The sequence below is a fragment of the Cupressus sempervirens genome, chromosome 11 (assembly GCF_028749045.1).
Source record: "Cupressus sempervirens isolate cs-2001-9-10 chromosome 11, ASM2874904v1, whole genome shotgun sequence".
Classification (NCBI taxonomy): Eukaryota; Viridiplantae; Streptophyta; class Pinopsida; order Cupressales; family Cupressaceae; genus Cupressus; species Cupressus sempervirens.
The window spans coordinates 528,549,227-528,559,581 of NC_143128.1; the positions used below are offsets into that span (position 1 = coordinate 528,549,227).

The 10,355-nt window shown below is 36.0% G+C and overlaps 1 long non-coding RNA gene across 1 annotated transcript; it reads left to right on the top strand.

Moving 5' to 3' along the window:
* The first annotated feature begins 9,714 nt into the window (after nucleotides 1-9,714).
* LOC149530699 (uncharacterized) lies at nucleotides 9,715-10,145 on the top strand. Its single transcript, XR_016358663.1, has 3 exons — nucleotides 9,715-9,824; nucleotides 9,917-9,982; nucleotides 10,091-10,145. It is a non-coding gene; the product is annotated as an uncharacterized LOC149530699 (long non-coding RNA).
* The last annotated feature ends 210 nt before the right edge of the window (nucleotides 10,146-10,355 follow it).

The window sequence follows — 10,355 nt, forward strand, 5'->3', positions numbered from 1 at the left end:
CCTTGCCCTTTTTCTTCAAAGGTTCTTCTTCTTTCTCATATTCTTCCTCATCCTTTGCTTCTTCCACATCCTCACCTTTTCCCTCGGTTAACAAGAGAGGTGCACTTGATTTTAGCTTTGCTATCCTTCTCTTCCCTTTGTTAATCACTTGTGGAAGCTTTATTTCTAGCTCTATTCTAGCTTTAGCTTCATCATAAGTTCCAAAATAAGGGGCCTTGGGATCAATAGGTTCATTGGCAAGGGCTTCAATGATGTCCTTTGTCTCATCAATATTTTACCTCATAGACAAGAGGTTTTACCCATGCAACTCTAAGCCTAACTGCCTAGATATATTCCTTGTCACTATCCACCATGACATATATCATCCTTGTAGTCTTTAACTAACTTCTTTAGAATCTTGAACCTATTGGTCATTTTCTCTTTGAATACATCGAAGTAGTTATCCATGATGTTGCCATAGTTCTCACCCATTTCTACAATATATTCATATATTTGGTAAAGCATAGGCATGTCTTTTCTCTAGACTATAGTGCCTTTAGAAGGGAAGAACTTCTGGACATAAAAGAATAGACAAGTTAAAAATGAACCAAATTTGCACGGGTTGTTCTTTGATGTTCTAATACTTTTCATATTTTTATTGAATTGCTTCAACAATAGGTTAGCAAGGTCATAAGATAAGTTTCTCTTAACCACTTTATATGCCAAATCCATGGCTTCACATGACACATTGTTAAGTCAGCTTGAACTATATGTCTTATGCGCAATAACATGAATTCCAAATTTCAATTATGCATTTCTAACACTGCTGATTTTCGTATCTCTACCATCCCACTTAGCTAGGGTTTTCTTCTCCAACTTTTCCTAACCTAGGGTTTTCATCATTTTAGCTTTGGTTAGCATGGGGAGGCCAATGATTCGATGAATCATCTTCTTTGTTATCAGAATTGGCTATTCTAACCATAGCTATCCATTATGCACTCGGCTTAGGATAAACCTAATCCATTTAATTTGAAATTCTCAGGGCATATGGGGAATATGTGTCAATCCTTTTGCTTCCAGATGTTGATGCTCGAGTTTTAGGGTTCCATCAACACATAACTGACCTAGGGTTTCATCCATTTCCAAAGTACCAATTTCTTGAATAGCACATTTGAAATGAGTACAAATGTCATTAACAAGAAGTACCTTAGGAGGTATTTGGGATTAAGCTCTACTTGGGTCTAGGTTTCAGCAACTGCGGGTGTGAGCTTGAAATCTGGCACTTTCCATTCAACTCCTCGAACCAACATTTCGGACCCTCTTTTGACCTTATTGCTACTGGATGCCATTTTCACTTGGTAGCTTGAGAGAACTTTGAAAAACTTTTGCAGGAAATTTTCTCAAGTTGCTTTGATCGCATAGAAAATAGCTCGTCACAATAGCACTTGAAAATTCATGGTAAGAAATGAATTTGATTCCATGCATTTTGATAAAACTTTTCCATTAATGCTTGATATAGAAATAAATGAGTTGACAAACTGTCATCTACTATATGGCATTGATTACTTGGCGACATCTTTACGATTCGTTAACAATAATTGCTTTTGTTGCTCCTGACCTTGCTTGGTAGAGTCTATGACCCAACCTTGCTTGGTAGAGAAGGTAACTCGATAATAATTGATACTGATCTTACTCAGTGATCCCTTTGTATCTTGTATATGGATTTTCATCTTTGTCACCTTTTAACTAGAACTGATTTGAATGTCTTCTTTGGTAGCCTAGTTCTAATTCTTCCTTGAGAACTTAATTAGAAATGGTAGAGTCACCCAATTCTTGAGTGACTTGACCATCATTTCTTAGACCAATATCCTTGATAGACTTAGAAATCCATTGTTGTCCTATCTACTTTTAGATGTTATCAGCCTTTGCATTCTTTTCATCTTTAATTCTGCCAGTATTCATACAATTCTTGGAAAGATGACCAAGTTCTGTACAAATGAAACATCTTTTAGTGGTATCTCTTTTCCTCATATGATGTTTAATACAATTCATACCAATGTGTCCAAATTCTCCATAGTAATGACATCTACACTAAGTATTGTAGTTCTAACCAAATATTGCTTTCACAATTTGTTCTACAGGATTCAATGTCTTTGTTTTGCATTCTAATGCCTTGTGTCCATGTTTCTTACATTTATGATAGTTTCCTTCAAATCTTGGTTTCTCTTTGCATTCATTAGCCTTGAGACCATGTTGATTGCAATTGTATCATTTTCCATTGAATTTTTCTTTTCCATTGCTCCAACATTTATTTGATGTATGACCTATCTTACCATAGTGATTGCAAGTAGGTCTTTGGTTCTTTTGAGCAGCTTGTTTGAAGGATTCACCTTCTTCTTTGTATCCAATTCCCGCTTTTCCTTTTTGCCTATAGAGGTTTTGCTCATTCATTTGATCCATGTCTGCTTGAGATTTCATCATTCTCTCATTGATTTTCTTCTCATAGTTTAGGTCATTCCCTCAATCTTTCATTGATTTGTCTTTCAGATCTCAGATCATTTTTTATTCTTTCATTGTTTTGCCTTTTAGAATTTAGATCATTCCTCATTCTTTCATTTTCAAATCTTAGTCTCATATTTTTTTCATTTGCATTGTAGAGTTGATCAATAAGGTCTGCTTGCTAAAGGGATTGGTTCTAGATTTCATTATTCCTTCCATCCATCTCTTCTTTTGTCTTGTTTCTCTATTCCAAGACTTTGCATAACCTTATTGACTAAATTTCTTATTCTCTTTTTAGCTTTCTTACTTCTTCTTGCAAGGAACCATTCTTCTTTAGGAGTTCCTTGATTGCATCATTTGCTTCATTTGAGCTGCTTGAAGGGTGAAAGTCTTCAATTCTTTCTTCAATGTAGAGATGATCATTCATTTGATTTGTAAGTTCCTTTCTTCTTTTCAGAGATTGGGAAAGTTGCTCCTTAGCTTTCTTAAGCTGGGCAATGGCCATTTCCAGATCCAAATTTTCATTGTCAATAGCTTTATCAAGTTTGAATATCTCCATATCCTTGATCTTTTCTCAAGCTAATAAAATTTCTCCTTAGAACCACAAAGCTCTGATACCAATTGTTGGAAATATTCAAGACTATGCTAAGAACTAAGAGGGGAGGGGTGAATTAGTAACTTCTAAAACTTTACCAATTTCAATTCTTAATCAAATAAATCAATTAGCATTTAATTCATCACATCTGATCTAATTTTATGCATGAGAAACTAAAAATATGAAAGCATCCATATGTCATGTCCCCTATTCAAATAATTAAAAATAAAATAAACTTTGTTAAGGCAGGCAGGCTCCAAAAAGGTGAAATTTCGGAAAAAGGGGCTAATCTTTGGAAACCAATGGACTAATAAATAAAAATTATTATTAAATTATATTTTATTAACCCCTCTTGGATGTGAGTTAGGGTTATGCCCTCTTTAAAAGGGGTTTGGAGGCATTTTGGGCTCATTGTACATCTTGATTCTTGCTAATTTTCTTGTTGTTCTTCAGAGGCTGCCAAACCTGTGGAGAAGGAGACCCAAGAATGGGAGTTTGTAGGTTTCCAGGAAGGCTAAGGATGGGAGTTTGAAGCCATTCCATGTGCATGCTCATACAGAGTTTGCCTTGTGCTGAATAGTGCCGATTTGGGTGTTTTCGAGGTTGTTTTTGGTTTGAGTTTGGGTTTTCAGTTGAGTGTTTCATATCAGTTTGGTTTGCTGCTGTATTTCAGACTTTATGATGTTAAAATAGAGCTGAATATATGTATTGGGTCATGATTAAACTTTTGAGATAGTTTATGAGTGTTTTGTGGTGTTTTCGAGCATTTTTTGTGTTAATTTCGGGAGCCCGATTGAGCATAGTTTTGCCCTACATTTGTGAGCTGTTGTGTAAAGGCTATACAAATCTAGAAATGTCATTTTGTAGGCTGTTATGCTGCTGAAATTTCTGTTAAAATGTCCATTTTCAGATTTATTAATAATTTGTGAAGTTGTGAAGTTTTTGGCACTAATTTGGACATACCCGATTTGGGTTTTATTGGAAAATTGGCAGATCTTTGTAATATTGGTTGTTTGATTTCAAAGTTCTGATTTGAGGCTGAAAATATCATTAAAAAATCAGTAAAGGGACATTTCAGTGGTATCAGAGCCGTGATCTAGCCAGCCTGAAGGTTTGTAGAAGTTGCATGTCAGTTTTAACAACTACCCAGATCTTGCATGTCAAGTTTTGATAACTACCCAGATCTTGCATGTCATATTTTATGATTGCATGCAACTAAGTGAAAGAGAAAAAAGATATTTGCAGCGAGAAAAGAATAAAGAAATTTTGATCAAACCCCCAGTTGAAAGCAAAAGTACAAAATCCAAGGAAGAAAAAAGTATGGCTGATCCAGATGAGATGGCAAAGAAATTCTTCCAAGACATCCAAAATACTCAGAAGCAAACAGTGGATGGTTTGGCAGAAACTAGAGAGGCTTTGCGAATATTGACAGAAAAATTACAAGGAATTGCATCTATTAATGAGAAAGGGAGCACTTCAGAGGAGCCAAGAAATGGGAGATCAACACCATCTAAATCAACCAAATCTATTTTCTTGCCTGCAGATGAGCCACCAGTACCAAATCCAACCATTAATTCAGTGGAAGAGGTTACAGGTAATTTGATTACACTTAAGACTGTCTCTGCAAAGAGGATGGAGAGGACTTTTCGAAGAGGACAAGTAACATGGGCAGCAGGAGTCATAATCCAACCAACAAGCTCTCCAAAGAATCAAGGTAATTTCCATTTTGAAATTCAAAATATTCTTGATAAGCATAGTATAGTTTTCAATGATTTGCCTCCAGGATTACCACCAGATAGAGGTTTTGAGCATGTTATAGAGTTAGAACAGGGTGTCAAACCAGTTATAACAACACCATACCGCCATCCAAGAGGTTATAAGGAAGAAATTGAAAAAACTATTAAAGAACTCCTGGACATGGGATTCATAAGGCCTAGCTCTAGTCCATTTGCATCATCTGTGGTACTTGTCAAGAAAAAGGATGGTACAATGAGAATGTGTATAGACTACAGGGCTCTAAACAAGAAGACCATAAAAAATAGGTATCCCATACCACGCATAGATGAACTCATTGATGAGTTACATGGTGCTTTATACTTCTCAAAAATTGACTTAAGATCAGGCTACCATCAAATCCGAATGAGGAGTGAAGATGTGGAAAAGACTACTTTCAGATGTCACTATGGGCACTTTGAATTTCTTGTTATGCCATTTGGACTCACTAATGCACCTGCAACATTCCAATCTTGTACGAATAAGGTATTCAGTCAGCATCTTCGAAAATTTGTTTTGGTATTTTTTGATGATATCTTGATATACAGTAAAACATGGGAAGAGCATCTAAAGCACATAGACACTATTTTGGGAATCTTGGAGCAGCAATCCTTCTATGCTAAGCTATCTAAATGTGAGTTTGGTTTGACAGAGATCCTATATTTGGGACATATTATAAGCTCTAAAGGAGTACAGGTTGATCAACAAAAAATCCAGGCAATTTTGGATTGGCCTCCACCCACTAATCTTACACAGTTGAGAGGTTTCTTCGGGTTGTGTAGCTACTATAGGAGATTTTCCAAGGGATTTTCTTAGCTTGCTTCCCCCTTGACTAATTTGACAAAGAAAGGAGCTTTTTTTTGAACAGAAGAGGCACAAAAAACATTTGATAAGCTTAAGGAGGTAATGAGTTCATGCCCTGTGCTTGCAATTCCAGATTTCTCTTTACCTTTTGTTGTTGAATGTGATGCTTCGAGAGAAGGTATAGGGGCTATCCTAACTCAAAGGGGACATCCAATAGCATTTGAGAGTCGAAAATTAAATCAATCAGAGAAAGGGTACTCCATCTATGATAAGGAAATGTTGGCAATCATGCATGCACTTCATAAGTTTAGACAATATTTGGTATGTGGGAGATTCATTGTAAAGACAGACCATAATAGCCTCAGGTTCTTCTTGAACCAAAGGGATTTGAATGATCGTCAACAAAAATGGGTAAGCAAATTGCAAGCTTATGATTTTGATATTGAATACATGAAAGGAAAGAATAATGTGGTTGCTGATGCTCTCTCAAGAAAGCCCACTTTGTGTTCCTTATCATCTATCTCTGCTGATTGGAAAGTCTCCATAATTTTAGAGTATGCTAAAGATTCATTTGCCACCAAGATTTTGGATAAGTTAGTGGATGATAATAGATACAAGGTTGTTGATGAATTGATTTATTACAAGAACAGAATCTTCTTAGTGCCAGGGTCAAAAACTAAGGAGAGGATATTGAGGGCCTTTCATGACACACCTTTGGCTGGTCACCAGGGATACTTCAAGACATACAGGAAAATTCGAGAGCGGTTTTCATTGAAGGGTATGAAGGAGGATGTCCTTAAACACATTAAGGAATGTATGGTATGCCAACAAAGCAAGAGTGAGCAAAATTTTCCTGTAGGGTTGTTGCAGCCACTTCCTATTCCCGAACAAAAATGGAAAATTATTTCCATGGATTTCATCACTGGGTTGCCCAAGGTTCAAGGTAAGGATTGCATATATGTGGTGGTAGATAGACTAACTAAGTATGCACATTTCTTTCCTATCACATCTGATTTCAAGGCATCACAAGTGGCCGAATTGTTCTTCAAGGAAATTTTTAGATTACATGGTTTGCCTAGAAACATTGTTAGTGACCGGGATAGTAGATTCCTCAGCTCTTTTTGGAAGGAGCTCTTTCATTTGGTAGGAACTGAACTCACTCCCAGTACTAGCTATCACCCTCAAACAGATGGACAAACAGAGATAGTTAATAAATGGATAGAAGGATATTTGAGGAACTATGTTTCAAATCAACAACATGCTTGGGTGAAATGGTTACACCTAGGGGAGTATTGTTACAATACATCTCATCACATGTCTATTGGTATGCCTCCTTTTCATGCTCTTTATGGTTATGATGCCCTTTCCTTTGTTGATCTAATACTTTCCGATAGCAGAGTACCCGCAGCAAGTGATTTCATCAAGCAAAGCCAAGACATAATAAGGTCCCTCAAGGATAATCTACAACATGCACAAAACCAACAAAAGATATATGCTGATAGGAAAAGGATTGAAAGATCTTTTGAGGTGGGAGATTTGGTATTTGTTAGGTTGCAGCCATATAAGCAAAGCACCTTGAAGAGAAGTGGGGCAGAGAAACTCAAGCCAAGGTTCTATGGGCCTTATAAAATCATCAAGAAGGTAGGAGAGGTAGCTTATGAATTGGAGCTCCCACCAAACAGCAAAATACATAATATTTTTCATGTATCTTGCTTAAAGAAGGTTCTAGGCCAGAAAATCATAGTATCTACAGAATTACCACCTCTTGATGATGAAGGAAAATTAGTTTTGATACCAGAAGAGATTTTGGATACAAGAGAGAAAAGGTTGAGAAATAGGAGCATCATAGAGCATTTGGTCTAATGGAAAGGATTACCACTAGAGGATGCAACTTGGGAAGGAGCACATATTCTTGAGAATTCCAACCTTCATTTCTTGAGGAAAAGCAATGTTTGGGAGGGGAGGACTTGTCATGTCCCCTATTCAAATAATTAAAAATAAAATAAACTTTGTTAAGGCAGGCAGGCTCCAAAAAGGTGAAATTTCGGAAAAAGGGGCTAATCTTTGGAAACCAATGGACTAATAAATAAAAATTATTATTAAATTATATTTTATTAACCCCTCTTGGATGTGAGTTAGGGTTATGCCCTCTTTACAAGGGGTTTGGAGGCATTTTGGGCTCATTCTACATCTTGATTCTTGTTAATTTTCTTGTTGTTCTTCAGAGGCTACCAAACCTGTGGAGAAGGAGACCCAAGAATGGGAGTTTGCAGGTTTCCAAGAAGGCTAAGGATGGGAGTTTGAAGCCATTCCATGTGCATGCTCATACAGAGTTTGCCTTGTGCTGAATAGTGTCGATTTGGGTGTTTTCGGGGTTGTTTTTGGTTTGAGTTTGGGTTTTCAGTTGAGTGTTTCATATCAGTTTGGTTTGCTACTGTATTTCAGACTTTATGATGTTAAAATAGAGCTAAATATATGTATTGGGTCGTGATTAAACTTTTGAGATAGTTTATGAGTGTTTTGTGGTGTTTTCGGGCATTTTTTGTGTTAATTTCGGGAGCCCGATTGAGCATAGTTTTGCCCTACATTTGTGAGCTATTGTGTAAAGGCTATACAAATCTGGAAATGTCATTTTGTAGGCTATTATGCTGCTGAAATTTCTGTAAAAATGTCCATTTTCAGATTTATTAATAATTTGTGAAGTTGTGAAGTTTTTGGCACTAATTTGGACATACCCAATTTGGGTTTTATTGGGAAATTGGCAGATCTTTGTAATATTGGTTGTTTGATTTTAAAGTTCTGATTTGAGGCTGAAAATATCATAAAAAAATCAGTAAAGGGACATTTCACCATAACACTTGAGCACAAAGATTTGGTAACCCAGAAACCTTCCAAATAGAAAGTAAAATTGGGGTGGGGACGATATCCACAAACTTAGTACTGCAGCACAAAGTTGGCCTATTAAGGCTTACATTGATCACTTTTGATGATCTGCCCTGTTAGGAGCAAATAGGACTACTAGGTCTACCTTGTGAGAGGATTTACAAATACACAACAAAGTATGCACTCAATAAAGAGGTTTATGAAAGATTGTTAGGTCTAACTTGTTAAAGGATTTTGACTAGTTCACCTATTAGAATGAAGCAATATATCTCTGATTTTGCAACTGAGTTTGCTGATAGAGATTTCTTAGTGTACTGATCACCTTTCTGTGAAAGATATGTCTCTACTGCTCCTTATACTATTATGGCCTTCACAATTAGCTCCTTATCTGTTGCATTCATAACTTGAACTTTTTGCATCCACATTCACATTACAATACATATGCTCACACATTCACATTCTTACTCATTGGATATGATACAATACATTACATATATATACCAATCCAAATTACAAAAGTACAAAGTTGGCCATGATATAAGTTAACACAAATATTACAAAGTCGGCCCATATGAAGATATTCGAGTTTTGAAGACTGACTCGGTGAGGTTCTAATACCCGACATCCACTGTCAATGTTCGACATTGTCATGCACTTGGTAGACATAGAAGCTTGATCCATCCTGATCACTTTTCAAGTAGTCTTGAACTTGATTTGCACTAATGACTCGGTAGATTACACTGAATCACTTGGTTAGCATAAAGTAGCTTGGTTAACACAGACTTCACATCACATGAACTATAAACTCGATAGATATTTCAATGCTCGATAACCACTGATAAACTTGGTGTATACTGAAATGCATGGTTTGAACTGTTAGGCTTCACACTGACTAGATTTGCTCGGTAACCACTAGGATTAGTCCAAGAGACTCGGTAGAAACTGTAGAATTTGATGACTCCTGAATTACATGGAAAACACTATGAACTATACAATGAGCTTTGTAGCTATACAAAATCTGAATAAGTGTGTGTCACTAATAACAAACTTGACTGATATGTCAATACTATGGATGATGGGCTACTCATTGATGAGTTCCTGAGTGACACATTTGGCATTGGCACATAGGTAAATTGCAATTATAATAAATTAATTTGATCACATTTCATATGTACAATGAATGACTATTAAGTAGCATGTCTTGACATTGTTTAAAATTCAGGGTAAGAGTGTTGATGGCCCTAGTATAGATTCTTTGGCCCCATTTTTCATCTCGTTGACAATTCAAGAGGTATGTATTAATATAATTATTTAAATTAATACATCTTTTTATTAAGTAATCATATGAAGGATTGACAGATAATATTTATCCATGTGCATCAGTTCTCTACTAGACCATTGAACTTCACAAGGGACTCTTAGCCTAGGCATGATACGAGCTTCACAGAGGTACTTGTTTCATGTTAATTTAATTCGTTTGATTATATTTGTTTCATGTAAATTGTATTATATGATTTTTAGTTGTTGATGTCTGAGACTCCTCCTCATCTTCGCCAGTCCATTGATCATGGAGTTGCTACCATGATGTGTAGTTCAAAGCCATTGATCGAGGTATGAAAGAGTTTTCATAGTTAGTATTAAAATTTCAAATGGTATTTATAAGTATGATGGAGTGATTATATTTTTTGAATTTTTGTAGGGCCTTGTTACTCTTGATTGTCTATGAGCCTTTGAGGTGGATGTTAGAGTGACTATTTGATGGCAAGAAGAAAATAATTAATTTTGTGTAATTTGATTTCAATGTATAATAATTATTGATTCA